Consider the following 6,414-nt stretch of genomic DNA (forward strand, 5'->3'; position numbering starts at 1 on the left):
CTTTTCTCCTCCCACTTGCCACCCTCTTTTCCCACTGCATCTACCCGCTTTTTACCCACCGTCTCTGTCTTTTCTTTCCCCACCATCTGTCTTTTCCGCCCACTGTCTTTTGGTAAAACCCTGCTTCCCTCCCACTCGCCACCCTCTTTTTCCTTCCCCCGCTTGCCACCCTCTTTTCCCCCTCCATATACCTAAAAACTGCAAACTTTCTCTCCTTCCTACTTGCCCGTTCCTTCCCACCCCCCTCTCTTTCCTCCTCCCACTTCCCACCCTCTTTCCCCCCAATATCTACCCAAAAACTTTTTTTCCAACCATCTTTTCCCCACCGTCTTTTTGCAATGCCTTTTCCTGATCGCCATCCTATTTTTCCCTTTGCCGCTAACCACTCTCTTTATCCCTCTAACTACCCCAAAACTACTTACCCGTTCCCACCGTTCCAGCGGAGCTGCTGTCTCTGTCATCAGCACCTACCACAGCGAGGCGAGCTGTGGTGCCGCTCCAGCCTCTAGCCGTGGCAAGTGACGACTCCTTCTCCTGGTCCTCTAAGCCTTGCACGGAGCAGCCGGGCAGACAGCCACATAAAAGCCTGAAATGGTGGGATGGCCCCGCTGCATGCTTTATATACTGATGTTATGCAAATAAGGTTCCTGGACTACATATTCTGATTGGATGAGAGAAAACCTCTAGGCCTATCCTGATTGGACTTTATTTTCATGCTGTGATTGGTTGCCCTGAGACTTGCTCTCATCCAATCAGAATTGAAGCTGGGAGCCCAGCTTAGAGAACCAGAAGTGGGATCCACATACCACAAGCTGGAGGGTTGAGCTTGTGGCACCTAGGCTTGCTTCACTGAGGTTTGTGGAGGTGACGGAGATTGCAGCTCGGCCAGCATGGTAGAAAGGTGGCAGGGTAGGTGAGCTCTCCAGGGATGCACAACCCTGGATAGGGTCCTATCAAGGTCACGTTGCGGGTGGGGTGTTGGGGGCGTGGGACGGCGGGGTTGGCTATACTGCCTGGTGGTGGGGGTGGTTGCGTGTGCTACTGGGGCCGCACCACCAGCTGGGAAGAGGGTTAGGGGCGGTATCAGCTCCTGCACTGTTATGACAGGGGGCAGGTTGGGGGCGCTATCTGGGCTGTCACTACCCCCAGCTGGTTAGGGGCACTATCCCTGGCTGCACAGATGGGGGCAGTGAGGTGATTTGGGGGCACTATCAGGTTTACGTGCCCTGTAGCATGGGAGCTCTATTGGGGGTTGCACTGCACTGCTGCTGCTAGCAGCGGTCTACAGAGGTGGCAGCCATAGCTGTGGCCTCCGAGAAAGGGGCCGTCTTCCTCTTCCCAGACTCTAGATTCTAGAGGGCAACCTCTTTCTGCTCATATTGGAGCATGGCAGGCACGCAGTGTTTCCCAGGGAATCCTGAGCACGGTAAGGCCCCAACACCCGCCATGATTCCCAGGTCTGCAGCCTCTCACTGTGTTGCAGAGACAACCTGGGTCTCCCTACCCGGGAGTAGTGGGCACCACGGGAAAACAGGGCCCTGTGGGTGGAGGCATCAGAAACAGGAACTAGCACTTGGTTGGAGAGGGCTGGCTGGGTCTGAGTTTTTGCTTCTCCTGTACAACAAGGAGTGCAGCCAGGGTAAGACCAGCAGTTCCTGGCCAGCTGTACCTAACCAGGGGCCGGTTTCAGCAAAGGCAGTAACACCCACCCCAGTTGTGCCTTCGCTGAAACCAGCCCCTGCCACCCAGTGGCCAGCATGACAAGGTGAGCCTCTAACACTCCCACTCCCTGCGTCCTGTTCTAGGCATGTCTGGCTTTGACCACCCAGATGCTTCCAGTCAGAAGATGGAGGAGTCACCTGTTGCGTGCTGGAGGCAGGAGCTTGCAGACGGTGTGGTTCTGTGGCTTGCCTCGCTGCAATTGGTGGCGGAGACAGAGACTGCAGCTCGACTGCAATGGTAGGAGATTATCGACGGGGGCCAGGTGGTAGGAGGCTTGTAGGGTGGTGCATTGAGGGGAACAGCAGCGGTGATCGTGTTGGCGTTAGTGGTGGCAGCAGCAGCAAGTCTGGGATCCGAGAAGTTGGAGTGGGAATGCTGTGGAGCCCACCAGGCCCAGCCCGGCCTGAGGTGGGGAGGAAGCTGCAGGTGCTGTACTGCAGGTGCTGGCAGCAGGGGAGGCACAGCCTGCGCAAGGAGGAGTCCTCCTCCTTCTCCTGCAGTGTCTGGAGGTGCCCTCCTCCTGCTGGTGCCTGGCCCAGGTGTGAGTGACAACATTGTCTTATTCTTAACAGAATTTAGGGGGTGACTTATTGGTGTATCTTTTAGCTTGGTTTTGTTGTGAAAAGTCTTGGATTTTTTTCAAATTTCATAAATCAGGAGGGGAAATAAAGTATCATAAAGGGCTTTCTAATTCCCGCACTTGTTCGTCTTCCTTTCTTTCAATCTGGTTTTTTTTTTCATCTAATCATCATCTTGTTCGTCTTCATTTTCTTGTGCTGCTGCTTCAGTTTCTTGTTTCTATTCTTGTTTCTCCTCCTCTTGTTTTCATTATCCTAAGCAATGGCCTTAACAAACAACAAACCAAAACTGAGTTAAAAATAAACTACTTGTCAGTGAGTTGTATTCATAAAATAATCGGTCCATTACTATGCTTTAGAGATGAGGAAAAACATTGATTGCCTAATTATGGTTACTTGAATAGCTATACTTTCATGATCCTGTTAATGTGATGTAAGTAGTTATTCAAGGAATCAAAAATGAAGCATCAAATAAAATATTGCTAGCAAACAGCCATTCCATCTCTCTCACTTAGTCTGGAGCTATGCAAGAGCCACGGGGGTAATTAGTTCCAATTTATGAGGTTATTAAGTGAACTATATTCCCTTCATTTTATTTATCTGCCACCATTTTCGAGAGTATTGTCATCTGCATGAGCAAATCTGGTTCATCGCATCTTTGCAAAGGAAAAGGACGGGGAGAATCATGTGTACAATGTTTTAAAGCCAAGATTCACAACCAAAACAAAGTATTAACTTTTGCCTTTAAGAAACTGCAGTGTTGAACCCTGTTTTATTTATGGTATTACTACCTTTGGTATGAAATCTTTGTTTTAGTGATTACTCTAGAAGTGTATGCATTTTATCGGCTACTTTAAAGAAACAATCTATATTGTATCATTTTTCAAGCCCACAGAAATGCATAGGGTCTATAACTTTGACACTTTTTATTTTTAAGGTTATGAGCATGTAAACTACTCTGATATGCATAAGGATATGTAAAAATGCCACTAGATAGCTTATATTGAAGAATAGTGTCTAAATTTTGTTCAGAGTGGATTGGTTGCAGTTTCTTAGGTGTGTTTCTCAAGACATTGCCTCGATGTTTTAAAGCATATAGAAATTTCTATACTGTTTAACCTCATACAGTCCTTTGTTTGTAGGTTGTTTAATATTTCTACAGACTAAGGATATCACAGCCCCCTTTAATATTCAGTAATATTAATAAAATTTGGGATATATAGAATTAGAATCCAACAAACCTGGAGAAAAATTGTTAACTTATACACCTGTAGAGCAGGAAATGAAACCCAGGTTCCAAGCTGTAAGGGGCCACGAGCTACCATACAAGTGCATCAGTGACTGGACATAGAGTCAGCAGAATTACAGGATGGTTAAAATAGAGAGCTGTGGAGTCTAACGCTATGTGAACATAAAATTTTAAACTGCATGGTGCCTCAGTTTATCTGCCTTTACAATGAAGATAGTACTAAGTTTTTCTTTTTCTTCTTAGTTGTCTGAATTATTTTCCTTGTCTTGTTGCCACTCTCAGTGCCCACATGAGAGGACCTGAGATAATTTCTGACAGCCTGGGACTCCACGGGAAAAACAGAAGGTGCCACAGACCCCTTTTTAAGAGAAACTTCTCTTTTCCTCATGGAATCCCAAGAACTGTAAGCAGACAGGTCCCTCTCAAAATCTAAGGCTCTACTGTTTCACCTTACATTACCTGATCTTTTTTGATTTGGGTAGGCATAAGAAATTAGTAGGGAGGAAAGATACAAAGAGAATTGTGGATATGAAGATGTGTTTATGGTTAGAAATGTTATAAAAAAAGAAATTTTACGTGAGAGAGGATCTTGTATGGCAAATTCTTAGAGTAAATTAGTCATCCTAAAGCAGAATGACTCATTATTTAGGAAATAGGGAAATATAGGACAAGTCAGAAAGTTCAAGCATGTCATAGAGAGTCTCCCTCTGTCATCCAGGCTGGAATGCAGTGGCATGATCTTGACTTGCTGCAACCTCCACCTCCCAGGTTCAAGCCATTCTCCTCCCTCAGTCTCCTGAGTAGCTGGATTACAGGCACCTGCCAACACACCTGGGTAAGTTTTTTTGTATTTTTAGTAGAGAGCATTTCACTGTGTTGGCCAAGTTCATTTCGAACTCTTGACTTCAAGTGATCCAAACAGCTTCGGCCTCCCAAAGTGCTAGGATCCCAGTGAGAGCCACTATGCCTAGCCTCATCTATGATTTTATTTCAGCTTTCTTTCTCTTTTCCTTAGTCTAGTTAAAACTTGTCAATTTTGATTTTTTTTCAAAACCCCCAGCTGTTTGTTCCATTGACTGTATATTTTTCATTTTGAATTTTTTTTGTTTCTGTTTTTAAAATTTCTTCTGTAATCTTTATGATATCCTTTCTACTAATTGTAACATTTTTTTGTTTGTTTTTCTCATTACTTGAGGTATACTGTCAGGTTGGCTATTTGAGATCTTTTTGCTTTTCTGATGTAGGCATTTACGGCTATGCACTTTTCCTATTACAACTGTTTTTGCTGCATCCCACAGGTTTTGTTGTGTTTGTATTTTTATTTGTTTCAATAAATTTTTAATTTCCTTTTTTATTTCTTTATTGATTGTTCATGAACATGTATTTTAATTTCCATATGTTTGTACAATTTTTAAAGTTCCTCCTGTTACTGATTTCTCATACTGTTCCACTGTGATCAGAAAAGATGCTTGATATGAATTCAGTTTTTAAAAATATGTTGTGACTTGTTATTCGGCCTAACACATAGTCTGTCCTGGAGAATGATCCATGTGCTGCTCAGTAGGATGTGCATTGTGCATTTGCAGAGTGGAAAGCTGTGAAATGTTAGGTCCATTCAGTAGAGATTACAGTTTAACTGTTTTTTTGTCATCTGGATGATCTGTTCATTGATGATAGTGGGGTGTTGATTATAGTAGAGTGTTGAGGTGCTCTATTATTGTATTACAGTCCATCTGTCCCTTAAGGTCTGTTAATATTTGCTTCTGTGTTTAGGTGCTCGAGTGTTGGTTGCATTTGCACTTATAATGGTGATACTGCTGTGTTGGTTTCTTTCTCATTATACAATTATCTTTCTGTTTTATCAATATATGTATAGCTACTGTTACTTATTTGTTTCCATTTGTATGGGATATCTTTTATCATCCCTTCATTTTCAGTCTATGTATGTCTTCATATGTGAACTGAGTTTCTTGTAGGCAGTATAGAGTTAGATCTTGTCTTTAAATCCATTCGGCCACTCTGTCGCAATTGGAGAATTTAATTAATTTATATTCAAGGTTATTACTAACAGGTAAAAATATACTACTGCCAGTTTTACTTGTTTTCTGGTCGTTTTGCTACTCTCTTTTGTCTTTTGTTATTTCTCTGTTCATTTCTTCTTCTTTCTCTTCTCTCTCTCCTTTCTTTCTTCCTTTCTTTTCCTCCCTCCTTCCCTTTCTTCCTGTCTATATTTATAGTGAGGTGATTTTCTCTGGTAGTTTGATTTAATTCCTTGCTTTTTAGGTGTCTGTTATTTTTAAGGTGTCTATTACTGAATTTTGTTTTCTGGTTACCATGAGGCTAAAGAATATCATTGCAACAAGTGATTTTAAACTGAAGAGAACTTAACTTTGATTGCAAAGAACAAAAAAGAGAGAAATGAAAAGATATAAACATTTACCCCGTAACTATCCCCCTCAACACACACACACATTTTGACATTTGGATCTTTTCGGTATCTTATTATATTGTCTCTCAATGTAAAAACTGTTAGGTTATTATTATTTTAATAATTTTGTATTTTAGCCTTTTGTTATTGTTAATTGCTATTTGCACCATTGTTCAATAATGTCTTAATTTGTTCTAATAAATACATGATACATATATATATACACACATATATATACAAATTTCTTAATGGCATGGGCATTTTCTTCAGCATTCTTTTTCCAGCCTCTAGTTCCTATTGCCTAGCCAATAGAACACTTACACTAAATGCTTGTCAGATGAGTAAAAGAGTTTTTTACAGTGAGTAGATCTTAACACGTTGCTATATGTAATTTGATTTGAAATAATTTTCCAAGAATTTAACTCATTTTGCTCTTT

At 42.3% G+C, this 6,414-nt stretch overlaps 1 long non-coding RNA gene across 1 annotated transcript; it reads left to right on the top strand.

Annotated features, from left to right (window-relative positions):
* The first annotated feature begins 814 nt into the window (after positions 1-814).
* Positions 815-4,386, top strand: LOC139358858 (uncharacterized). The gene is made up of 3 exons (XR_011614376.1): positions 815-909; positions 1,806-1,959; positions 4,268-4,386. It is a non-coding gene; the product is annotated as an uncharacterized lncRNA (long non-coding RNA).
* The last annotated feature ends 2,028 nt before the right edge of the window (positions 4,387-6,414 follow it).

Source organism: Macaca nemestrina, chromosome 15 (genome assembly GCF_043159975.1).
Source record: "Macaca nemestrina isolate mMacNem1 chromosome 15, mMacNem.hap1, whole genome shotgun sequence".
Lineage (NCBI taxonomy): Eukaryota > Metazoa > Chordata > Mammalia > Primates > Cercopithecidae > Macaca > Macaca nemestrina.